The sequence below is a fragment of the Triticum aestivum genome, chromosome 4A (assembly GCF_018294505.1).
Source record: "Triticum aestivum cultivar Chinese Spring chromosome 4A, IWGSC CS RefSeq v2.1, whole genome shotgun sequence".
Taxonomy (NCBI): domain Eukaryota; kingdom Viridiplantae; phylum Streptophyta; class Magnoliopsida; order Poales; family Poaceae; genus Triticum; species Triticum aestivum.
In genome coordinates, this window is record NC_057803.1 from 335,013,207 (window position 1) to 335,041,041 (window position 27,835).

Below are 27,835 nucleotides of genomic sequence, written 5' to 3' on the forward strand. Positions count from 1 at the left end.
TTTAGGTACTCAACAAAATTAAATGTTGGTTAGCATGGCCAGAGGTGAAGCATATGAAAACTACCCATCTAGGCAAGTTTAAATTATGCCGAAACAACAAACAACAAGTCCGGAAACTCTTCATGTGCATAATTTAGGTTTTGGTACTGTTCTGCCCTAAGCCATATTTTATAGTTATTAAACATGCAAGATGATGCCACCATATTAAACTAGGCAAAATTCTACCCCATTTACATATAAAGTTTATTAAAATCCGAGTTACGTTTATTTAGTTATGAATTAAAGCATTTTAACATGGCATAGGGGAAAATTTAATCAAACCGCTTTTTAATCATTTTAAACATAGATGAAAATGGAAAATTATGAAAATAGACAAAATTCTAAGCAAGTTTCATATATTAAGGTTTTTACATGTGATGCTTAGTTATTAAGTTATTATATGCATGAACTATGAGGGGTTTTCTGTAAAACTGCAAAACCTGGGTTAAATAGCTAAATTCGCAGAGCCTAAAAAAAATATACTGGGCCAAATCCTGTTGGCCCAACAGGAAGAGGGGATCTGGAGGGTGGCTCACATCGGCCCGACTGGCGCTGCGGATCTGGACCGGGGTGGACTAGGCCTTGGCGCTGGAGGAGGTCTATGTTGTTGCTGGAGTTGGGCCATGGTTAGGCCACGGTCAACGAAGGCTCGAGGCAGGGGCGTCTCCCTCCTGCTGGACTACAGAAGCAGAGGCGCGGCAGGGAGCCTGCAATGGCGCTGGAGGCGATCGAGGCCTGCAGCGATGTGGTCCACCCAGTGGATCTGGAGGTCAACACGGCGCGGAGCTGGGCCAATTCCCGATCGAAGCAAGGCGGCATTGCAGGGGGGTTCGAGGCGCTCGTGACCCATGACAGCGATGAAGTAGAGGAACACGCGGACACGGCGGTGCTCTGGCGAAGTAATTGGCAGGGCGGCGGGGTCCTGGTGGCTTTGGTGGTGCGGGGAAGCATGGGAGGATGCAGGGGTGGAAGGACGACATTGCTGCTGGGTTCGCCGGCAAGGGTCGTGGTATGGCCGCAGTCAGGGAGGAAGGAGCCGCTCCTGCTCTCCGGTGGCTCGGTGTTGTTGCGGGGCCGACGAGGAGGAGCTCGGGGAAGGACTATGGCGCGGTAGAGGGGGGTCCGGCAGGCGCGGGAAACGGCGGGTCTGGTCGTGGCCTTCGCGAGCGGCCGGCGTGGGCCTTCCTGTAGAGGAAGAAACAGGGGGGAGATATGAGCAATAAGAGAGAGGATCATAGAGGAATGAAGGAGCAGGGGCGAGGCTCATCTATTGGGTCCGCCGGCGGCGTGGCTAGCCGGACGGAGGCGGCAGGCGCTGTGGTAGGTGGATCGAGAGGAGTGGCTGGTTGGTGGCATTTTGGATCGAGGAAGATCCCGAGGTGGGAGATGAGTGCGGCGGTGGCAGGGACAAACTTCCTAGATTTTAGGGTTGGGCTAAAGTTTGGTCCGGTGAATATATAGCAGGTGGACTAGGCTTAGGGGCTACCTCATCCCTCCGATCGTAATCGGACGGTCGCGAATAAATAGGCTAGGAAGTCCCAATAACAAAACAGAGATGTTTTGTAGACGTTAGGGGATGATCCGGATCCAATGGTGATGACTGCCCAGGTTGGGTCCGGGACAGCTTTCGGGCGCGCACGCGAGGAGGGTCGCGGGCTGACGAGAGAGGTTAGGTAGGGCCTGGCGGTGAGTGGTAGTGGGCTAAGATGAGAGGAGAGGAGTGCCGCCCGACAACTGTTTCCGGAGACCGAAAACGTCTGACGTTTTGACCAACTATAATGTCGCTATAGTTATCCGTTGGGGCATCAAACAAACTCCGAATGCGATGAAACTTGGCACGCGGCCTACCTACAACATAACAACACCGCATGGCAACTTTCAACCCATTCCGAGAACATTTTTCCGCCACTTATAAAATAATATTTCGGACGTGCCGCGGGCGCGTGCAAGTGTGTCTGGGCTCAGAACGGAAAACGGATGGAACTGGGGGACCCGGATAAATGCAAGTTTCAAAAACATGCATATGCAATGCAGATGATGACATGACAAGCAAGCAAATGACATGGCAACAAAGGCGAATAACTGGCAGACACCTGGTGCATCGGTCTCGGGGCGTCACACATACACGGGAGCCGGACCCTTCTTCTTCAGGCATGCATTCGCCACCTCCTCGTGGGCCTAACGCAAGCGGGGGCTTGACATGGTGCCTACGCTCGGGTCAATCCCAGTAGCACTGGAAAACCCAACTTATCGAGCTCTGGCTGGCGGGCCTGTCCCTGTGCACGTCACCCACCAAGGTCCTTGGTGTCTAGTCTCCTCACTTAACATGTCAGGACCGCGATCCTAAGCCACATTGATCTAGCATGTAACACATCATATCACTTTGCAGCCTCACGCACGGTATTCCCACGGGTACCACCTTACCTGGCCCAGGACCGTTTGCGCCTTTTAGCTCACGTATATGATAGTGTCGCTAGCATCCATATGACAGAGAACCCGGGCCGACATGACTAGTCATGAACCCAAAGTGGCACTAACTTACAGGCACAGGCATACATGACCCAACAACGAACGTGTCGGTCATCAGCGAGTGAATTCGGGCTATAGCAACTAGGCTAGCAGGGCTCCGGGAATCTGGGATGTAGCAGGCTAACATGAGTCCGAATGACACCGCGTGACATTTCCCCGAAGGGACAGACATAGCATCGAAGAAGGACACTTGCCAGCCAGCCCAAGTTTTCCGGAGCAGTAGCGACTGGGCTAACAGGACTCCAGTATACCAGGCTGTAGCAGACTACCATGGCTCAGTGGAAGCACTAGACTACATTTCCCCATAAGAGAGGCTACCAAGGATAGACAACTTGGTTGTCGGATCCCACACATACCAAGCATTTCAATCATACACACAATATGTTCGATATGTGTAAATACAACATGGCATCACAATAAAACTCTACGACTCAAAGTACTTATTCATAGGACTTCGAAGAGTCAGAATTACAAACATGGGTTTCATGACCCAGCATTCAAGTCATACAAGCAATAGCACATGCGGAAGCTTAACATGTCTGAGTACAGACAACTATAAATGAAAAAGGTTGAGAAGCCTGACTATCTACAAGACCCTCCCAAGGGTACAAGATCGTAGCCGAGGTAACAAGATAAACGTTGAAGTCCATGCAGAACTACTAGCGAGACTGAAGTCTCTCTGCAAAACATAAATTAAGAAAACGTGATTACAAATGTACCCAACAAGACTTACATCAGAACTAACTACATATGCATCAGTATCAACAAAGGGGTGGTGGAGTTTAAATGCAGCAAGCCAGCTTTGACTCGGTGGCTAACCTGAACTACTACTGCAAGTAACTCTTTTGAGGTGGCACACATGAGTCCACATATTCACCAAATCAATACACCACTATGGATTCGCTCCTGTCTCCCTACAAGGATGCCATCCATAGCACTCACGCTTATCTTGCGTATTTTGGATTATCCACTTTCACTTGTCTATGAACTGTACAGGCAACCCATAAGTCCTTTACCGCGGACACGGCTATTCGAATAGATCATTTATAACCCTGCAGGGGTGTAGTTCTTCACACACGCTCTCGCCACTTACCACCATGTACACGTCGTGTATCTCGGCAACCTTCAAGCGCAAGCCTGGCGAGGGAGTTGGCCACGACCTGACTAACCACACAAGTTTCTAGTCCAGGTTTATCGCCTATTCGGGTTCCATCCGCAAGGAGATCCGGCCAGGGTTTTGCTCATGGCCCCAAACGATGAGAGCAGGGTTCCCGAGGCACCACACGGGCGTCCCGGTACACTGTGCCTCGTGTCTCTACCGCATCATAGCCCACCCCTAGGGCCAGCGCTACACATGCCCCCCCAACACATATCCTACAAACACCAGAAACTAGTTGCAACTCCTGGACAGAGATCGAGGCGATTAATAAGCCGAGAGGGGCCGAGTTATCGGAACCCAATGTGTGGTAGTAACTGTTCATGAATCACAAACACAGAAATCTGTTCTTGAGGACAATTTCAATGAGACAACCCACCATGTACTCCTACATGGCCTCTCACCGCTACCTTTACCAAATCGTGTTCACACACTTAGCTCTCAACAGCAGGACATGTTCACCACATTCCAATCCATCCTCGATGAATCAGACCTGACTCAACTCTAAGCAATAGCAGGCATGACAACAAGCATGAGTGAGTAGGCACATCAGGGATCAAACAACTCCTACTCATGCTAGTGGGTTTCATCTATTTACTATGGCAATGACAGGTCATGGAGAGGAAAGGGGTTCAACTACCGCAGCATGTAGCAGTTGAATCAATGTTGTCCTAATGCAGTAAAAGAGAGCAGGAGTGAGAGAGTGGGATTGTATCGGAATGAACAAGGGGATTTTTGCCTGGTACTTCTGAAGATAGTATAGTTCTTCATCGGTGTCATCGATGACATCGTCGGAACCACGTCTACTGAGAGGGGACAAATACCGGCAACAGAGAGGAAACCAAATCAATGCAATGCGACAATATGATGCATGATCATGACATGGCAATATGATGTGATTTGAGCTAATGCATCTAGCTACCAGATTAAATGAAGTTGGTTTGAACTCTAGGTTCAAATTCAAACTCCATATTTGAAGGTTTAAAAGCCCTTTATGTGATTTGTCCTAACAGCATACATAAGTTGTTCTAACATGCATGAAAATGCCATATTCAGATTCTTTGGATTTTTCTGATAATTTTTCATATATAAATTATTTCATTTGGAGTTATAGATTAATTTCTATGATTTTTTGAAGTTTATAACAATTTACGGTATAAATAAACCATCTCTGATTTATTTTAAATACCAGAAAACATTTACACCGTCAGCATGACATCACTATGATGTCAGCGGGTCAATGGGGCTGGTCAAGGTCAAACCTGACATGTGGGGTCCACACGTTAGTGACACAGGAATTAATCCCAGTCAAACTCTGTGCTGGCTGGGATTTGACCAGGGGTAGGGCCCGCTGTCAGTGTCTATTAGGGGTGTTTAGTTGGCAGGGTTAGCGCTAATGATGGCCACGTCAGCATGCCGGAGTTTGGCCGGTGGCGACCATCCAGCGCGGCGGAGGCTGCTCGGGATTGAGCTTCAGGCGTCGGCTTGGAGCGTGGATTGCAGATACCGGATGCTGGCAGACTCGTGCATCCAACGGTGGCAGCAGCTCGCGCTGGAGTAGACTAAAACGACGGCGGCGACAACTTTTGCGGTGGCCGGAGTTCGGGCATCAACGAAACCGACGATGCAGTGCGCGGGGAAGTCAGTAGTTAGTACCTACGGGTTCTACGCGTGCTCACGAGGCCAACGGGCACATGCAAGGGACCAAAAGATCACCGGAGCCTCGTCGGCGATGAGCTTGTGCGGTGGCGTGCTACAGTCAGCAAGGGGGCGACATCTACGACGAGCAAATGAAGCAGAGGAGAGGGGGGGTTAGACGTAGGGGCTCACATGGAGTCGGTAGGTCGGCTCAGGAAGCTCGGGGAGGCACCATGGACGACGAACGGGCACCGGTGATCTAGGCGGCCGAAGCTTGAAGAAGAGGTCAGGGAAGCCGCTGCGGGGTGTGTCTGGTCACGTGGATCGGCGGAGATGGCACAGGGGTCGACGACGTAGCTCTTGGACAGCTCGGGGTAGAGCGGGGAGCACGATAGCTACGGTGAACGGTGTCGGTGGCGACGAGCTCCGCTCGGGATGCACGGGAGAGAGAGCAGAGGAGGGGGAAAGGGTCTAGGGAGAGTGGGAAAGGTCCAAGGGGAATGGGGCAATGCGTGTGGCGTCCTTTGCCCGCTCCAGGCGGTTGGCGACAAGTAGGAGGTGGCTCGGCGCATGCCATCATGCGGGGACCACGCGCGTGGCGTCCTACTGGCGCGGGGAGGAAGACACCCCTGCCCCTGGTGGGCTTGGCAGCTAGCTGGGCCGACTATAGGTAAGGCCCAGGTGGGTTTCTCTCTCTGGTTTCTATTTTAGTTGTTATTTTCTATTTCTTTTGATCTGTTTTGAATAAGTAAAAATACTAACTCATTTTGTAAAATCCTGACAAATATTGTGGGCACTATTTGAATTATTTACAACAGCCCCCAATTGTTTTCAGAAGTGTTAAAGCATTTAAAATATTTATAGGCACTAAATGCTCCAATTCAAATACAATATGATTTAACTCAAAAATCCATAAATGGCCAAGAAATATGCTCATCATTTTTGGCAGAGGTTTTCACCTTTATTAGAAATCATAAACATTTTCAATGACATTTTGCGTTCTTTGAAAAAGATTTTATTTGAACCTATTTGAATTCTTTCTGGTGCTAGGGTTTGATCAATCCCCATTTCAGCTTTACATAAAATTTAAACATGATGCAACACACAAGTGCTAGCCTAGTGCAAGGTAAAGCTAGGGATGTGACAACTCACCCACACTAAACAAGAATCTCGTCCTGAGATTCAAGACGTGAGGTAAGGAGAAAGGAAGTCACAAAACTATCACAATCTTCTCGATCCAACAGCCCTTCTCGAAGAAGTAGCTTCATTGCATCATATTGATCTTGACGTCTTTTCTTTTGAGATCTTCATTCAACGCGAGGATAGGAGAGTGAGGTAACTCTATAGGGATGGATCACCTTAATGATCACAGGATCATCTCACGGAGCGAGATGTAGAAACATCTCTTGAGCTGAGACACAAAACACACATCGAGAGGGATCGAAGAAATAGATGACGAAGGTTCAAGTCAGCAGGAAACAATTGTACGCTTGAGTAAGATGGTGCATGCTTTCAAGTAGCGAGGAGATAGTTACCATGATTTCATAACGTGACACCTTAGGGAGGTGACTCGTAGAGCTATTCCCTTAAGTGGCAAAAAGAATTACTTTTGATACAAAGATCATTGAAACTCTTTATACCAACCTAAGGCAATCACAATCGATATTTTGAAGGAGTTCGAAAGAATGACATGCTCGGACTAGAATGGATGATGTGGACTACATTGTTGAAGACAACACAATGGATGATTTTTGCTTATTATCAGGAATGGATGGGACCATGGTAAGACCACTTTTGAAGATGATCCTGAATAGCAACTACTGAGAAGGGCAGCCCATGGGAGATTGGCACAATGGCGGTGCAAGCTGGGAACATAATGCAAATGCTGGGAATGTTCCAACCATCATATCTGCCTGAGATTCAGATCTTCTTGGTAACGGGATATTTCAGATAGTATGTCTGGAAAAGGAAAGGTTGCAACACAAATCAACGAGATGACGTTGCAAGATTCTCGGGAAATGAACTACGATAGCAAGCTCCAAAACATGAGCTGGTTCTGCTACATACATGTGAACACGCTGTCCAAGATAAGCATGACCACATAGTAGTCTTACAATAAAATACTACCGAGTTCTGGTTGGGAACCATCATCGAGGATATCGGAGTCTTGTGCATGATATAGAATTAACACAACAGACTCCTTTTCCTTGAGCAAATCAATCAGTAGTTTGGTGTGCTAGGGATTACATATGGAGTGGAGGTAATTAATCTACCAAACCATAGAATACATTCGCACATGCATAACTGACTTGGGATGGTACCAGAGGAAACAAAAACAATCTTTCTCGAACTCATGGCGGCAACTTGCACCAAATGCACATGAATTCAAGGAAGTCACTTCTTCCATCCCATCTTAAGCTTCATGAACGGAACACGAAGACGTTGCTTACAAAGTTTCCAACACTAGGTTGATGTTCAACATGAATCATGGAGGAGACAAAATGATGCTGATGGGCTCAACAACAACTCATCGGAATTTCCATATCACTGGAATTCCACCATTATGTGAACAATGTGATAGTATTGGTCAGACCAAAAGATGTAATGGTGTATGCTCGAGGAACAACCATGAGTAAGACAACATTACGAATATCATTGGTTCTGACTTGATTTGACGATAGCCCACACTCAAATCAAAGTTTGGACAAGATGATAGATTCAACAACCGATCACGAGGAACAACCAATGAAGATATCATCTCTCTTCAACACACACACATGGAGACAATGATATCCCTTTGGAATGAATGACGTAAGGCAAGCTTTTATCTTCCAACCCTCCAAGTTGTTTTAGCTTAACCAACTAGCTCAAGGTATCCAACACAGATCCTTGGAGAAAGGGTGGTTTATGGAAAAACCAACTTGATCACGAACTCGACATAGCGGTCAGGTGACAACCTGGTAAAACTTCCGAGAAGATATCCGGAAAACCACGAACCACCGATATGTTACTAAGCTCGAGAACAATCTTACTTTTCAGGCAAGACGATGTGATCAAATAAGCAAGGGGTTGAAACAATCCTAACTCGAAGATCGAAGGGTGCACCAGAAGTAAGGACTAGATAGCACGATCAATCTTAGAATGATAATTCAATAACCAACACGCTAAGTATGAAATTATTGTCCTTTAACTACCAAGCAACAGAGTTGTTAGGAGTATTGATTTCACACATCATGGTTCACTTGTCGGTATTCCGGTTGCAACAACACGGGACCAAGAAATGAATGATGATGGCGAGAAGTATCACTGCATCAAGAATTCATAGGAGGTGGTGCAATTCCCACAACATTCTTGATATAAAGATGGTAATACTCCAAGGTAGAACAAAACAAATCCTGGATTGCATCATGATCTATGGAACACAATTGCTTCGACCCAATCCTATAAGTGGGTGAGGTAATGGAGTTTGTTTCTCCTAGTCATTCCGGAATAGATTGTCTTGACGGACCACAAGAATAATAGACATCAATAGCACGAATGCACAACTACTCCTGACTATCAATTGATAGACAGAGATCAGAATACAACTAAAGAGAGACAACTCAAAGGAACATACGGTTTTGTGAGTTGCGGATGCATAGATTTAGTATGTCAAAGAAGTTCAACATATTTCTTCCAGATAATCCATGCAGAAAGGTAGGACTGGCAGATTCACAATGCAGAATGGAGAACCCATCAAGAGCACTCTGGGTGTGATCTTTTGGTTCAAAAGAACTTCTACCCTAATGGTTCATGGTATTGGAAGAACGATATACCACAGACCTCGAGGACTATCACAAATGTTACTAATATCCTAAAGGAACGAGCAAACACTATCAACATGAGGTATGTAGAGTGAATCTTGGGTTCAAGAACCCAGGAAAAGGATACCTACTAACTAATAACATCATAAGATGCTTTCGAGAATGGTGGCCAGAATCATCACACTGGGGATACAAAGCATTGCTAGATTACTAGGTGACTCCCTAAGACAACTAGGGTCATAATAATAGCTCCAACATATATGTCGAGGCAATAGAGTTCCTCAACTCACTGATTAGTGTGGTTGAACTGGCCCAAAGGGACATCGGGAATGGAAAGAAGGGATTTGCAAATGCATCAGACTACTTAGAAACCTGGGATGACTCGGACAGCATAACGGTTGTAAATGCTCAAAAAGATTTGAGACATCCTGCAAAATGGTGGCATGACCACTCAACATCAAAGTATCAAGGTTCTGTAATCAACTATCAACATACAGAAGTAGTAAGAACTAAAGTGGGGCTTGAAACCAACAACCCTAAGAGTCTATAGAAAGATGAGAAGCCTAGTTCTTAATCCCCGTAGAAAGGAGAGGTTGGCCTAGATCATAAGGGCATAAGGTATAAGGAGTAAAAAGAGCCTTACGTTCCCTTCCACAATCAATTCCCTTACATAACTAAAGCATTTCAAGACAGGACTTCGACCAGTTTGGCTTGGTAATCCTACAGGCAGTCAGGATCTAATACCAAAGCTGTCAGGACCCCGATCCTAAGCCACATCGATCTAGCATGTAACACATCATATCACTTTGCGGCCTCACGCACGGTATTCCCACGTGTGTCACCTTACCTGGCACGGGACCGTTTGCGCCTTTTGGCGCACGTATATGATAGTGTCGCTAGCATCCATATGACAAAGAACCTGGGCCAACATGACTAGTCGTGAACCCAAAGTGGAACTAACTTATAGGGACAGGCATACATGACCCAACAATGAATGTGTCGGTCATCAGCGAGTGAATTCGGGCTGTAGCAACTGGGCTAGCAGGGCTCCGGGAATCCGGGCTGTAGCAGGCTAACAGGACTCCGAAAGACACTGCGTGACATTTCCCCAAAGGGACAGACACAGGATCGAAGAAGGACACATGCCGGCCAGCCTAAGTGTTCCGGAGCAGTAGCAACTGGGCTAGCAGGACTCGGGTATACCAGGCTGTAGCAGACTACCATGGCTCAGTGGAATCACTAGACTACATTTCCCCATAAGAGAGGCTACCAAGGATAGACAACTAGGTTGTCGGATCACACACATACCAAGCATTTCAATCATACACACAATATGTTTGATATGTGTAAATACAACATGGCATCACAACAAAACTCTACGACTCAAAGTATTTATTCATAGGACTCCGAAGAGTCAGATATTACAAACATGGGTCTCATGACCCAGCATTCAAGTCATACAAGCAATAGCACATGCGGAAGCTTAACATGTCTGAGTACAGACAACTACAAATGAAAAAGGCTGAGAAGCCTGACTATCTACAAGACCCTCCCAAGGGTACAGGATCGTAGCTGAGGTAACAAGCTAAATGTCGAAGTCCATGCGGAACTACTAGCGAGATTGAAGTCTCTCTACAAAACATAAATTAAGCAAACGTGAGTATAAATGTACCCAGCAAGACTTACATCAGAACTAACTACATATGCTTCAGTATCAACAAAGGGGTGGTGGAGTTTAACTGCACCAAGCCAGCTTTGACTCAATGGCTAACCTGAACTACTACTGCAAGTAACTCTTTTGAGGTGGCGCACACGAGTCCACATATTCACCAAATCAATACACCACTATGGATTCGCTCCCATCTCCCTATGAGAACGCCATCCATAGCACTCACGCTTATCTTGCGCATTTTAGAGTATCTACTTTCACTTGTCTATGAACTGTACAGGCAACCCATAAGTCCTTTACCACGGACATGGCTATTCGAATAGATCATTTATAACCCTGCAGGGGTGTACTTCTTCACACATGCTCTCGCCACATACCACCATGTGCATGTCGTGTATCTCGGCAACCTTCAAGCGGAAGCCTGGCGAGAGAGTCAGCCACGACCTGACTAACCACACAAGTCTCTAGTCCAAGTTTATCGCCTATTCGGGTTCCATCCGCAAGGAGATCCGGCCGGGGTTTCTCTCACGGCCCCAAACGATGAGAGCAGGGTTCCCGAGGCACCAAACGGGCGTCCCGGTACACCGTGCCTCATGTCTCTACCGCATCATAGCCCACCCCTAGGGTTAGCGCTACGCACGGCCCCCAACACATATCCTACAAACACCAGAAACTAGTTCCAACTCCTGGACAGCGATCGAGGCGATTAATAAGCTAAGAGGGGCCGAGTTATCGGAACCCAATGTGTGGTAGTAACTGTTCATGGATCACAAACACGAAACTCAGTTCCTGAGGACGGTTTCAATGAGACAGCCCACCATGTACTCCTACCTGGCCTCTCATCGCTACCTTTACCAAATCGTGTTCACACACTTAGCTCTCAATAGTAGGACATGTTGACCACATTCCAATCCATCCCCGATGAATCATACCTGACTCAACTCTAAGAAGTAGCAGGCATGACAACAAGCATGAATGAGTAGGCACATCAGGGCTCAAACAACTCCTACTCATGCTAGTGGTTTTCATCTATTTACTGTGGCAATGACAAGTCATGCAGAGGAAAGGGGTCAACTACCGCAGCATGTAATAGTTGAATCGTTGTTGTCCTAATGCAGTAAAAGAGAGCAGGAGTGAGAGAGTGGGATTGTATCAAAATGAACAAGGGGATTTTGCTTGCCTGGCACTTCTGAAGATAGTATAGTTCTTCATCGGTGTCATCGATCTCATCGTCGGAACCACGTCTACTGAGAGGGGACAAATAACGGCAAGAGAGAGGAAACACAATCAATGCAATGCGACAATATGATGCATGATCATGACATGGCAATATGATGTGATTTGAGCTAATGCATCTAGCAACCAGATTAAATGAAGTTGGTTTGAACTCTAGGTTCAAATTCAAACTCCATATGTGAAGGTTTAACATCCCTTTATATGATTTGTCCTAAAGGCAGCCATAAGTTGTTCTAACATGCATGAAAATGCCATATTCAGATTCTTTGGATTTTTCTAATAATTTTTCATATATAAATTATTTCATTTTCAGTTATAGATTAATTTCTATGCTTTTTTGAAGTTTATAACAATTTGTGGAATAAATAAACCATTTCTGATTTATTTTAAATACCAGAAAACATTTACAGCATCAGCATGACGTCACTGTGATTTCAGCGGGTCAACAGGGCCGGTCGAGGTCAAACCTGACGTGTGGTCCACACGTTAGTGACACAGGAATTAATGCCGGTCAAACTCTGTGTTGGCTGGGGTTTGACCAGGGGTAGGGCCCGCTGTCAGTGGCTATTAGGTGTGTTTAGTTGGCAGGGTTAGAGCTAATGACGGTCATGTCAGCACGCGGGAGTTTGGCCGGCGGCGACCATCCAGCGCGGCGAAGGCTGCTCGGGATTGAGCTACATGCGTCGACTTGGAGCGTGGATTGCAGCTACAGGACACTAGGAGACTCGCGCATCCAACGGTGGCAGCAGCTCGCGTCGGAGTGGACTAAAACGACGGCGGCGGGAACTTTTGCGGCGGCCGGAGTTCGGGCATCAATGAAACCGATGATGTAGTGGGCGGGGAAGTCTGTAGTTAGTATCTACGGGTTCTACGCATGCTCACGAGGCCAACAGGCACATGCAAGGGACCAAAAGTTCACCGGAGCCTCGTCGGCGACGAGCTTGTGCGGCGGCGTGCTATGGTCACCAAGGGGGTGACGTCTACGATGAGCAAATGAAGCATAGGAGACGGGGGTTAGACGCAGGGGCTCACATGGAGTCGGTAGGGCGGCTCAGGAAGCTCGGGGAGGCACCATGGACGATGAACGGGCGCTGGCGATCTCGGTGGCCGAAGCTTGAAGAAGAAGTCGGGGAAGGCGCTGCGGGGCACGTCTAGTCGCGTGGATCGGCAGAGATGGCGCAGGGGTCGAGGGCGTAGCTCTTGGACAGCTCGGGGTAGCGCGGGGAGCACGGTGGCTACGGTGAACGGTGTCAGCGGCGACGAGCTCCACTCGGGCTGCGCGGGAGAGAGAGCAGAGGAGGGGGAAAGGGTCTAGGGAGAGTGGGAGAGGTCCTGGTGGAATGAGGCGATGCGCGTGGCGTCCTTAGCCTGCTCCAGGCGGTCGTCGGCAAGCAGGAGGTGGCTCGGCGCGTGTCGGCATGCGGCGACCACGCGCGCGGCGTCCTACTGGCGCGGGGAGGAAGACGCCCCTTCCCCTGGTGGGCTTGGCAGCTAGCTGGGCCGGCTACATGTAAGGCCCAGGTGGGTTTCTTTCTCTCTTGTTTCTATTTTAGTTGTTATTTTCTATTTCTTTTGATCTGTTTTGAATTAGTAAAAATACTAACTCATTTTGTAAAATCCTGACAAAAATTGTGGGCACTATTTGAATTATTTACAATAGCCCCCAATTGTTTTCATAAGTGTTGAAGAATTTAAAATATTTATAGGCATTAAATGCTCCAATTCAAATACAATATGATTTAACTCAAAAATCCATAAATGGACAAGAAATATGCTCATCATTTTTGGCAGAGGTTTTCACCTTTATTAGAAATCATGAACATTTTCAATGACATTTTGGGTTCTTCGAAAAAGATTTTATTTGAACCTATTTGAATTCTTTCTGGTGCTAGGGTTTGATCAATCCCCATTTTAGCTTTACATAAAATTTAAACATGATGCAACACACAAGTGCTAGCCTAGTGCAAGGTAAAGCTAGGGATGTGACATAACGCCCATGAGTGAGCTGACGGGTGCACGCCGCCTCAAGGTGGAACCTTTTGTGCGCAGGATGTCTCAGCAATGGACTGCTCGGGAGATCCCACGAGGCACACCCTGCAAGCAGGAAACCTCGGGCATTGCAAAAGCTAAGTTTGGACACCTCCGGGGCGGTCTCACGAATGCTGGCATTTTCCCTCATGCGGGCCGCTTGTGCATCAAAGGGGGGCTCCCTAAGCATCGTGCCTCAGGGGCCCTCACCAACTCCCGGTGCCCCTTACCTCCCGACCTTGCCCAAGCACCGTGACCTCGCATACCAGCGACAGCCATGGCCACACAGGGGCTAGATCCTGACGATGTAGAGCGCAAAGGCAGGCAAAAGGGAAAACAAGCATCGTAAGGAAACCCCGCGGGAGCATGGACGTTCATTACAACGTTAAAATACTTAAGAAAAAGTCATCGCTTTCATGCCTCCACGAGGCCGCACTTGTCTATTTCAGATAACGAAGGGGAATCGAAAGAGGACGCGTTGCCGCCGCCGCTGTTGGTGCGTTTGTCGCCGACCACCTCGGCTTTGCCAGAGCTCTCCTCGCTCTCGTAAGAGAACTTCCCGAGCAACATGTCCATGTGGCCTTCTACAGCGGTCCCCAGGCCGTCACAGAGTTCTTCAGGGACCGGGGCTATCACCTTGCCGAAGTAGAAGTTGGGGTCGCTATGGAGAAGGTGGCTGAAGATGCGGATCGCTGCCTAAGAGAAGAGGCCAAAACAATCCTCCTCCAGGATGTTGTCCACCTTCCGGGCCCCGTCTGTCGGCGTCCTGGGAATGGGGGTACCCAAACTTGCCTGCCTGCGGCCCATAGTGTGGCTCTGGCAATGGCCCAGTATGGCCCAACTTCAGCATCAACTACTCAAGACACTCGCAAGGGGGCAAGCCTCGCAAGGCGGACGATGCCAAGACCTCCCTGGGGGCGGCCTCCCCAGGCTGGCTCCGGAGGAGCAGAGATGTCAATGCAAGGTGAACCTCGCAAGGCTCATATGACGTGAGCCATGACGACCAAGGCCAGGCGGGCGCCAGCGGGCGCAGTGTACCAGTTTCCCCTTTAGTTCTAAGGAGGAAAGCGTAGGCGCGGAATCCTGAGGCGTCAAGAAAAGGTTTCCATTTCGGTGCAACAAGACGAAGACCGCCAGGATGGCAGGATGGAGGTCATCGCGGAGCCCACCGCGGTGTCATGACTAGGAGCTTTTGCAAGTGAAGACTACTTTTGTCAGGATAACTTGTACTAGTTGTCTCCCTTTGAATTTGGCCGTTGTGGGTTCCCTTCCCGCCTACATTTGGGAAGAGGACCAAGGCCACTATAAATAGGATTTAGCCACCACCATAGAGGAGGACGGATCCATTCCACCCTGAGGCTGTTCGTCCATTGTACTAGTTCATCCACAGCCCCTCGAGGCCAATCCACCACAAAGCAAGAGTAGGGTTTTACACCGCAAGGTGGCCCGAACCTGGGTAAACTGATGTGTCTCTTGTTCGTTGGGCTCGTCGAGCTATGCCGTAGGATCACCGAGCAGGCAGGTTGGGGAGGACGAGTTCTTCGCATGCACCCCAGTGTTCGAACCTCTCAAGGGTCTGCAGAACCCTGAATCCGACATTTGGCGCGCCAGGTAGGGGTGCGTCGGAGTTCCGCCACTCCATCCTCCACGCTCCACTGTTCGGCTCTCATGGCAGACTCTTCTCCATCGACTAGGCTGACGCGCGCCCTTGCAGGAGCCGAAGGCCTCCGGCCTTCACCCCGCCCTCCGGCGGGTGTAGTGGCCACCCAAGTTCTGGCTAGAGACGCCACCCCGCTATGACGGTGCGGCAGACCCGGCGACCTTCCTTCAGGCATACGAGGAAGCCGTTTGGGAGGCTGGTGGTGACAACAAGGTCATGGCCAACTCGCTTCCCATGGCGCTCGCAGGCGCACTGCGTGCCTGTCTGCTCAACCTACCGGGATCTTCTGTGACCTCCTGGGAGGAGCTGCGCGGCCTCTTCGTCGCGCGCTTCATGGCACTAGCACCCCACGCCGTTGCAGCTCTCCCCAGTGTATCGCAAGCTCTGCCCTTGGACCGCCATGTTACGCAGTTCTTCCGCCAGGTGGGCACCACCCCCGTGCATCAGGGAGCCCCTCCAGGATGGGCGGCACCCAAGGCTGACCTCACCTTTGACTCAAGAGATCACCCCGTGACCACCGCGGGCGTGCTCCCGATGCTCTGCACCCCCACCATTTGCAACATGGCAGTTACCAAGATCCTCATCGACGGCTGGCCTGGCCTCAACGTACTCTCTATGGAAGCTTTCGGCTTGCATGTGCCACACGGCCAGCTTCGCCCCACCAAGCCCTTCTCCGGGGTCATCGATGGCTCCACTTTCCCCCTAGGGCAGATCCGCCTCCCCTTCACCTTCGGCACCCGCGACGCGCTCCGAGCTCATCGACTTTGACATCGCCCACATTAGCCTGCTGTACAATGCCATCCTCGGGTACCCAACCCTGGCTAAGTTTATGGCAGCAACTCACCCCGCCTACAAACTCATGAAGATGCCGGGGAGCAACGACGTCCTCACTGTGGCCGGAGACACCAAAGAGGCCCTGACGGCCCTCGAGCTTGCCTTCAGGGCCGCAGCTATAGCGCGCCCGGCAAAGGAAGGGGCCTCAGAGGCCCTAGGAGCTGCGCCAGTAAAGAGGAAGTAGTTGTTCTCTCAAGATCATGCCACAGGTGCTGGTTGACGAGCATGGCACATCCGGCACCACCTTCACCATAGGCGCCAACCTTCCTCTAGATCAGCAAAAAGCGTCGGTGGACTTCTTGCATGCTAACAAGGAGGTGTTCACCTGGGAACCCAAGGATCTGGTCGGGATCCCGAGGGGGATAAGCGAGCACCACCTGAGGGTGTGCCCCAACGTGCACCCCATGAAGCAAAAGGCGCGACGGCAATCCATGGAGAAGCAGTCTTTCATCATCCAAAAAACCTGCAAACTGCAAGAAGCAGGTGTCAATCGGGAGGTGTGGTACCCGGAATGGCTGGCGAACCCGATCATCGTCCCCAAGAAAGGTGGGAAGGAACGCATGTGCGTTGACTTCACCAACCTCAATAAGGCTTGCCCTCAAGACCCCTTTCCGCTCCCGAGTATCGATTAGATCGTCGACTCCACCGCCGAGTGTGACCTGCTGTGCTTCCTGGACGCCTTCTCGGGTCATCATCAAATCAAGATGGTGGTACAAGATGTTGAGAAGACGGCCTTCCTGACCCCATGCGGCGTGTACTACTACACCTGCATGCCATTTGGCTTGCGCAACGCTGGGGCAACCTTCCAGCAGCTGATGCACATCACTCTGGGCCAGCAGCTCGGGAGGAACGCTGAGGCATATGTCGATGACATAGTAGTGAAGTCTTAGGAGGCAAGGACCCTTGTCGAGGACCTAGAGGAACCATTTGCCAGTTTGCGTGCGGTGGGCCTGCGGCTCAACCCAGAGAAATGCATGTTTGGCATTCCCTTCGACAAGTTGCTGGGTTTTCTGGTGTCGCATAGGGGAATTGAGGCAAATCCAGAGAAGGTCAAGGCGATAGAAGAGATAAGCCCACCACAGACTCTCAAGGAAATGCAAAAATTGACGGGTTGTGTAACCTCGCTGGGGCATTTTATCTCCAGGCTGGGGGAGCGCGCCCTCCCGTTCTTCAAGCTAATGAAAAAGAAGGGCCCGTTCGAGTGGACTCCGGAGGCCGACGCGGCGTTCCAAGATCTGAAAAGATACCTCACCAGCCCGCGGATGATGGTATCACTGTGTCCTCTGGAGCCCCTGATGCTTTACCTAGCCGCCACACCACACTCCGCCAGCATAGCGCTGGTGGCGGTCTGGGAGGAGCACCAAGTCAAGGGCCTGACGGACAATGCCTCACGACAGGGCAAGGCAACACAGTTTGAGGACGGTGCACCTAAGGCCTCGGCGGCACCAGCAGATGACTAGGCCCCTCAGGATGGTGCTCCTGAGGCCGCAGCTGCACCTACAAGCGACCAAGCTCCTGAGGTCCCCCATCCTCAAGAGATACAAGACTCCACCAACACTTCCGCCCTCGTCGAGCACCCGGTGTACTTCATCAGCATGGTACTACGTGACACGCGGGTGCGCTACACCATGCCGTAGAAGCTCTTGCTCACACTCCTCGTCGCCTCCTGCAAGCTGTGCCACTACTTCCAAGGCCACCCCATCAAGGTTGTCTCAGCTTACCCCCTGGAAAGAGTGCTCCGGAGCCCCAATGCTGCAGGGAGAGTTGCTGAGTGGAACATAAAGCTGTAGGCGTTCCAGTTGGAGTTCAGCACCACCAGAGTCATCAAGGGAGCCGTGCTCGCCGAATTCATGGCGGAATGGACCGATGCTCCAGGCCCCAAAGCAGGCGAGGACCGCCGACTCTCACCAGGAAGCGAAGCGCCAAATGGCTGGGTCATGTACTTTGATGGCGCCTTCGCGCGTCAGGGCACGCGGGCTAGAGTCGTGCTCATCTCACCCACCCAAGACAAGCTCTGCTACGCCGTGCAGCTCTGCTTCCAGCAGGGCAAGAATCTCTCCAACAACATCACGGAGTACGAGGGCTTGATCGCCAGCCTCAAGGCTGCTGCAGCCTTGGGAGTGAAGCGCCTCACCATCAAGGGTGACTCTCAGCTCCTCGTCAACTTCTCCAACAAAGTATACGAGCCAAAGGGCGAGCACATGGAGGCATACCTTGTGGAGGTACGCAAATTGAAAAACAATTCTTGGGTTTGGAACTGCAGCATGTGCCACGCGACATAAACAAGGAAGCAGACGACATCACCAAGAGGGCGTCCCGGCACCTGTCTCAAGAGCCCGGCGTCTTGGAGGAGAGGCTCTTCAGGCAGTCTGCAGTCCCGCCCCAAGTAGCACCAGCACCGCCTCGGGAGGACCTCCCTTAGTCCCCTCTGTCGGGCGCCCCGGCTTGTGACCCGACATCAGGAGCCCGCCTCCTCCTTGCACTAGAACATCAGGAGGGGTGCTTCACCGAAGAGTTCAAGGCGTATCTGCTTCAGGGGACCCTGCCGGAGAAGAAGGAGGACGTGGAACGTGTGGCTCGACAGGCCACCGCCTACTGCATCCAGGATGGTGTTTATCTACGATGCATCTCCAGGGAGCAGGGACATGAGCTATTGGCCGACATATACGGCGGGACTATGGACATCACTCATCATCACGCACCCTCATGGGCAAGGCATTCCGCAGCGGGTTCTATTTGCCCACAGCACTCAACGATGACATCGAGATGGTGAGATCTTGCGAAGCATGCCAATTCGACACCAAGCAGATCCACTAGCCCGCTCGGGGCCTTTAGACCATTCCTCTCACATGTCCGTTCACGGTCTAGGGGATGGACATTTTGGGACCATTCCAACGGGCGCCCGGGGGTACCGCTACCTCTACGTTGCCATCGACAAGTTCACCAAGTGGACGGAGGTAGATGCCGTCCGCACCATCCCGACCAGCTCGGCAGTCAAGTTCATCAAGGGCCTCGTGAGCCGCTTCGGGGTACCTAATTGTATCATCACTGGCAACGGCTTGCAGTTCACTGGCAACCTCTTCAAAACATATTGTGCTAACGTTGGAACGCAGATATGCTACGCCTCAGTGGAACACCCCAGGAGCAACGACCAAGCTGAGTGTGCCAACACGGAGGTCCTGAGAGGCCTCAAGACAAGAACCTTCAAGAGGAAGCTCGAGGCCTGCGGCAGGGACTGGCTCGACAAGCTCCAGTTCGTGCTTTTGTCCATCCGCACCACCGCCACCAAGCTGACGGGCGAGACTACGTTCTTCCTCGTCTAAGGAGCCGAAGCAGTTCTCCCTCACGAGGTCAAGCATCACTCCATGCGGGTCTTGGCGTTTGAGGAGGCACGCCAGGACGCCACTCGGGAGATGGACCTCATGCTGGGGGAGGAATGCCATCGTCAAGCCTCTCTCCGGGCGGTAAGATACCAGCAGGCGCTGCGACAATACCACTGCCGTAGCGTTTGCTTGAGGACGCTCGAGGTGGGCGATCTCGTCCCGAGGCGGGTGCTCTCCAGGGAAGGGCTGCATAAGCTCTCGCCTGTGTGGGAGGGCCCGTTTAGGATTGCCCGTGTCTCTAGGCCTGGCGCTGCATGCCTGGAGACACATGACGGGATCCCCATCCAGAACACGTGGAACATCCAGAACCTTCAGAAGTTCTACCCATGAAGCAAGGTCCAGTGCCACTAAGCGTCTCCGCCCGTGACACTCTCATGTAATAATGAGTGGGGTTGTACACGCCCCAGAGTATCTAAAGAGCCGTCCACGGGCCTCGGGGGCTCCCTCCCATGTCCTAGTGGCAGCACTTAGCTCCACGCTAGTGAGAAGACTAGTCTAGGTGCCAAACGCGGCTGTTCATTTGCTTGCTTTCTGTAGTTGGTTTGCACCCCTTTATTTTAATGGAATTTGGAGTTCTCGCATTTTCGATTGCCAAGTTGGATTTCCCCTTCGTCTTCTCACTTGCCCTTCGGTCTTGGCCCAGGAGGAGCGGCAGTTGCCCGTCGCTCTTGGCCCAGGAGGAGCGGCAGTTGCCCGTCTCTCTACCTCGCGTGTCCCGTGCGCAGGGGCTGGGCAGGTGTGTGCGTGCACGGCGTTGGGCCCGCCTCACGCCGCAAACACACTTCGCCACAACCATGTCCCCCTAGGGCCATGGCTTTTTCTATCCCCGCGAGACGCCCTCGAATGAGCTTGTGATTTGCGCATCTTCTTAAGTCCGTGCCCCCGGGTACCGCGACGCGATGCACTAAGCCATGACTAGCCCATGCCCGAGGACTCACACAAGGAAGAACAGGACACCCAACAAAATTTCCTAACAAGTCTGTAGCCTCACGATATCTCCTGAGGCCAGCGACCCCTGAGCCAGCAACAAGGGGGCCTCACGAGACGATGGAGGGCGCACCATCGCGAGGTGCGAGACTACTGGGAGTGAATCAAGCTAAGTTATTCTACCGCACCTACCTGGACATGAACATCACAACATACATCAGAACAATAAGCATAGCATAGTGGCATAAGTACCATGGTTCATTACACGCCCCAGTAGGGCCCTCTACTTTTTTCGAATGCAGGGAAAAGGAAAGGCTAAACAAAAATGGCCCGCGCGACCACAACAACTCTCGAGGCCTCCGGGCTCAGCCAGAGCCTTCGTCCCGCTTCACCGGAGCGCAGCGACGAGACGATCCGCCACCGTCCTTGAAGCGAGCCCGGCGATGAGGCGGCTGGTCGTAGCCGCCACTGCTCGTGATCTCGCTAGAGGAGTCGCCCCCACTGAACAAGCCACGACCGTAGCCAAGGGCAAGCTCACCCTCGACGTCGTCGCGGCTGTCATCGAGGCCAAGCTCATCATCGCCGCCGTCGTCTTTGGGGCAGCACCCCGCACGACGGCCGTCCTCCCCAAACACCCTCACATAGAGGGTCGCGACGCAGTCGAACTTGAAGTGGAGGGTGCACCTCCCGCTCAGGCCGCGCGCGCTAGCAAACACCGCCTCACCGCGGGCCAGGGACACGTTCCCGATGGCGGAAACTTCGACCCCGACCGACAAGGCCTTGCTGCAACAGCCATCAGCCTGCAGCCAGAGGCCGCCAGGCCCCGCGGCCAGTAGCTCACCCATGAAGAAGCGGGGGAGTGGGACCCAGGTGCCGGCTGGCCTCTTCGACCACACGACAAACTCCAGGAGAACCTCGGCTGAGTGGAAGCGAGGCCGAGGAGGCCGGGCAACCATGGCACGCCTCCCATCACCGCAAGGGCTGCCTCACCCTTAGCGGCACCCGCCACGAGAAGAAACACCGCCACGGCGGGCCAAAGCGTGCCCGCACCCCCGAGGAGCCACCACAGGAGTCGCGATGTGCTTGCGGGGGCGACCTCACCCTCTCTTGGGGGTGGCGAGTCGGTGCCATGAGGACTACAGCAAGGCAGCGAGGCAGAGAGGAGGAAGAAGAAGTAGGCGGCGAGAAGATGGAGATGAGCAAGGGGGCTCTGCCCCTCTCTTCATTTATAGCCGAGGGAGGCCAACCGCCGGCCTCCACGATCCCACACAATGATGGCTTTCTCTGCCTGCAGCACGGTCTTGTGAAGTCAAACGGTTGCCGAGGAAGCATGGGCAAGCGGAGGCGCCCACGTCCCATCAATCGCCATGCGTCGACCAGGGCCGCAGGCGGTTAGGGCCCGCGGCGCTTCGCACTTGCCCTTTGGCTTCGCCTCGGAGCCAAGTTTGAGGACGCCTTGGCCCCGGGGGCTACTATCGGCGTCCTGGGAATGGGGGTACCCAGACTTGCCTGCCTGCGGCCCTCGGCATGGCTCGAGCAACGGTCCAGTACAGCCCAGCTTCAGCATCGACAACTCAAGACCCTCGCGAGGTGCCAAGCCTCGTGAGGCGGACGACGACAAGACCTCCCTAGGGGCGTGATACATCTCCGTCATATCTACTTCCCCAAACACTTTTGCCCTTGTTTTGGACTCTAACTTGCAAGATTTGAATGGAACTAACCCGGACTGACGTTGTTTTCAGCAGAATTGCCATGGTGTTATTTTTGTGCAGAAATAAAAGTTCTCGAAATGTCCTGAAAATCAACGGAGATTATTTTTGAATATATAAAAAATACTGGTGGAAAAACCCACATCAGGGGGGCCACACCCTGTCCACGAGGGTGGGGGGCTCGCTTACCCCCCTGGGGGTGCCCCTGCCCCGTGGGCATCACTAAGGCTCCTCCGACGTCCATCTTGACTCCATATATTCGTGTTCGGGGAGAAAAAAATCAAAGAGAAGGATTCATCACGTTTTATGATACGGAGCCGCCGCCAAGCCTAAACTCTCTCGGGAGGGTTGCTCTGGAGTCCATTCAGGGTTCCGGAGAGGGAAATCCGTCGCCATCGTCATCATCAACCTTCCTCCATCACCAATTTCATGATGCTCACCGCCGTGCGTGAGTAATTCCATCGTAGGCTTGCTGGACCGTGATGGGTTGGATGAGATTTATCATGTAATCGAGTTAGTTTTGTTAGGGTTTGATCCCTAGTATCCATTATGTTCTGAGATTGATGTTGATATTACTTTGTTATGCTTAATGCTTGTCACTAGGGCCCGAGTGCCATGATTTCGGATCTGAACCTATTATATTTTCATGAATATATGTGAGTTCTTGATCCTATCTTGCAAGTCTATAGTCACCTATTATGTGTTATGATCCGTTAACCCCGAAGTGACAATAATCGGGATACTTACCAGTGATGACCGTAGTTTGAGGAGTTCATGTATTCACTATGTGTTAATTCTTTGGTTCGGTACTCTATTAAAAGCAGGCCTTAATATCCCTTAGTTTCGAATAGGACCCCGCTGCCACGTGAGGGTAGGACAAAAGATATCATGCAAGTTATTTTCCATAAGCACGTGTGACTATATTCAGAATACATGCCTACATTACATCGATGAACTGGAGCTAGTTCTGTGTCACCCTATGTTATAATTGTTGCATCATTGATCGCATCCGACATAATTATCCATCACTGATCCATTGCCTACGCGCTTTTCATATATTGTTCTTCGCTTATTTACTTTTCCGTTGCTACTGTTACAATCACTATAAAACCAAAAATGTTACTTTTGCTACCGTTAGCACTATTATCTTATTACTTTGCTACTGAATACTTTGTTGCAGATATTAAGTTTTGAGGTGTGGTTGAATTGACCACTCAGCTGCTAATACTTGAGAATATTCTATGGCTCCCCTTGTGTCGAATCAATAAATTTGGGTTGAATACTCTACCCTCGGAAACTGTTGCGATCCCCTATACTTGTGGGTTATCAGGGCGGCCTCCCCAGGCTGGCTCCCAAGGAGCGGAGATGTTAATGCAAGGTGAACCTCGCGAGGCTCATATGACGTGAGCCATGACGACCAAGGCTAGGCGGGCACCAGCGGGCGCAGTGTACTAGTTTCCCCTTTGGTGCTAAGGAGGCAAGCGCAGGCACGGAGGCCCGTGGCATCAGGCAAAGGTTTCCATTTAGGTGTAACAAGACCAAGACCGCCAGGACGGCAGGATAGAGGTGATCACGGAGCCCACCGTGGCATCACGACCAGGAGCTTTTGTAGGCGAAGACTAATTTTCTCATGATAACTTGTACTAGTTGTCTCCCTTTCAGCTTGGCCATTGTGGGATCCCTTCCCGCCTGCATTTGGGAACAGGACCAAGGCCACTATAAATAGGACTTAGCCACCACCATAGAGGAGGATGGATCCATTCCACCCTGACCACCTCACCAGCTCCTCGATCCCAAGAACACCTCACCTCTTGAGGTTGTTCGTCCATTGTACTAGTTCATCCACAACCCCTTGAGGCGAATCCACGACAAAGTAGGAGTAGGGTTTTACACCGCAAGGTGGCCCGAACCTAGGTAAACTGCTGTGTCTCTTGTTCATTGGGTTCGTCGAGCTAGCACGTAGGATCAACGAGCAGGCATGTTGGGGAGGACGAGTTCTTCGCACGCACCCCAGTGTTCGAACCTCTCAAGGGTCTGCAGAACCCTGAATCCAACACCGTCTTCGAGCCGCTCAACCAACTTGGAGGAGAATTCAGCGTAATCAGCGTTGCGTGGCACGAGGGGGGGCCCGAGCGTCTCCCTGTAGATGGAGATCGGGGCGCTGTGGGTCCGGAGCTCGAGTGAGGGGAGCACCTAGAGGCGCTCGCACTAATCCTGCTCTTGGTCCACTTCGCCCATGGCTTGCTCAATAGCAGCGGTAGCACCCTCTACGGGAAACCGAGGAAAGGCGGGCTTGGCCGCGACGTCGCTCTGGGCCTGCCGCACTGTGGCCTGGTGGGTCTCGGCCTCGCCGAGCGCCACTTTGAGGTTGGCAATTTCTTGCTGGAGCTTCTCATGCTCCACCCCGAAGGTGTCCTACTGCAGCTTCAGCTCCTTTTTGTGATCGTCGACTAGCTTCGAGCGGTCCTCTACTGCCTTCGCATCGGTGTCCGACTAGACCTTCTTCTCCTTAGCCTCCAGCTGAGCATAGGCCTCGAAGACACGCTTCCCATGGGCATCTTGGGCATCGGCCACCTTGCGTCCTAGTGCCTCTAGACACTTGCGCACCGCGGCCTGCTCAGTCGACGTCTTTGCCAGTTCAGACTTGCGGTCCGTGAGCCTTGTCTCGCAGGATTTGAGGTCGCCCTCCCGCCATTGGAGTTGTTGTGACTGTGTAGCTCACTCATCCTGGTGCACCTTCAAGCCATCTTCCGCTTCCTCGCAGCGCTTGGCGGCTGCCTTGGCCTCCGCAAGTGCTGATGCATGAGCCACCTTCGCCTCAGCGGCTGCCTTTTCGTTCTCCATGCGGGTAGCCTCGTTCTGGCACTGGACCGCCTTCGTAGCAAGGTCGAAGTGGCGCCATGCATAGGTGAGGCTCAGGCACTCCCCAGCAAGTCACGCCTTGGCATCCTGGAAGTCTGCCCCAAGCCGGTCGAGCGCGGCCTTGGCATCGCTGAAAGCCCCATGCCTGAGTAAGGCCCGGTAGCTCATGAGAGCGAGGGCACGGCCCGGGCTTAGCTCCTCATTGTTGGTGGTCACCATAGCCGAGGATGCCCCCTCGTGCACTAGAAGCGGGGGGCCCGCTGGGACTTCATCCGTGCCCGGCCAACACGGCGTGCCACGAGGGCTCGACGCTCCGTCCTCGGGAGTATGGAGGGTAGACGTGGCCTACAGGACTCCTGCGGCATGCCCCACATCGCTCACCGCCTTGTTGAGGGAGGCAACAGGTGGGGGGTTGGGCGCCTTGTACTCCCCATCTGCCGCCTCTCCTCCAGCAGTGGACCCAGCAGGCGGCACGCCCTTGCTTCTTGTAGGGGGCACCGGGGGTTAGCTCACCTCAACCTCAGGGGTCTCTTCAACCCTCGGGCGTCCTGCTTCGGTGACAGGGCGGTGGGTGGCCTCCTCACGCCCCTCGGGGTTCCCGACATGTGTCGGTGCCTCCTTCAGGATGGGGCTGCCTTCACCCCCACCTTCTTCCTCTTCTTCTTTGGTTGTTGTTGGCCCGCCTATGCAAATGGGGGTTAGTCCAGACTCACTCAAGGGCACAAGCATGATACGTCCATTTTGCATCATGCTTTTATGTTGATATTTATTGCATTATGGGTTGTTATTACACATTATGGTACAATACTTATGCCTTTTCTCTCTTATTTTAGAAGATTTACATGAAGAGGGAGAATGCCAGCAGTTGGAATTCTAGACCAGAAATGATCAAATCTGAGAGACCTATTCTGCACAACTCCAAAAATCCAGAAAATTTACGGAGAATAATTTTGGAATATATAAAAAATATTGGGCGAAGAAAATACCAGAGGGGACCCACCATGTGGCCACAAGCCTGGGGGCGCGCCCTACCCCCCTAGGCACGCCCCTAGGGCTTCTAGGCCCCTTGGTAGGTCTCTGGTGCCCATCTTCTTCCACATGAAGCATCTTGACTTGGAAAAAATCAGAAGGAAGCTTTCGGGATGAGGCGTCGCCTTCTCGAGGTGGAACCTGGGCAGAAGCAATCTAGGGCTCCGGTGGAGCTATTCTGCCAGGACAACTTCCCTCCAGGAGGGGGAAATCGAAGCCATCATCGTCATCAACGATCCTCTCATCGGGAGGGGGTCAATCTTCATCAACATCTTCACAAATGTCATCCCGTCTCAAACCCTAGCTCATCTCTTATATTCAATCTTTGTCTCAAAACCTCAGATTGGTAACCATGGGTTGCTAGTAGTGTTGATTACTCCTTGTAGTTGATGTTAGTTGGTTTATTCGGTGGAAGATCATATGTCCGAATCCTTGATGATATGCAATACCCCTCTGATCTTGAACATGAACATGCTTTGTGAGTAGTTATGTTTGTTCCTCACGACATGGGAGAAGTCTTATTATAAGTAATCATGTGAATTTGGTATTCACTCAATATTTTTTAACGAGATGTATTTTGTCTTTCTTCTAGTGGTGTTATGTGAACGTCGACCACATGACACTTCACCAAGATTTGGGCCTAGGGGAAGGCATTGGGAAGTAATAAGTAGATGATGGGTTGCTAGAGTGACAGAAGCTTAAACCCTAGTTTATGCGTTGCTTCATAAGGGGTTGATTTGGATCCACATGTTTCATGCTATGGTTGGATTTATCTTAATTCTTTTTTCCTAGTTGTGGATGCTTGCAAGAGGGGTTAATCATAAGTGGGAGGCTTGTCCAAGTAAGGATAGCACCCAAGCGCCGGTCCACCCACATATCAAATTGTCAAAGTAACGAACGTGAATCATATGAGCATGATGGAAACTAACTTGACAATAATTCCCATGTGTCCTCGGGAGCGCTTTCATTTATATAAGAGTTTGTCCAGGCTTACCCTTTGCTACAAAAAGGATTGGGCCACCTTGATGCACAATTCTGACACTTGTTACTTGTTACCCGTTATAAACTATCCTATCACAAAACTATCTGTTACCGATAATTTCAATGCTTGCAGAGAATACCTTGCTGAAAACTGCTTGTCATTTCCTTCTGCTCCTCGTTGGGTTAGACACTCTTACTTATTGAAGGGACTAGATAGATCCCCTATACTTGTGGGTCATCACGACTCTTTTCTGGCGTTGTTGTCGGGGAGTGAAGCGCCCCGTGCTTCCGCAGCATATCAAAGGTTCTTGTCTTGAGTCCTCGTGGCACTTCAGCGTTCGCCCTCTCAGCT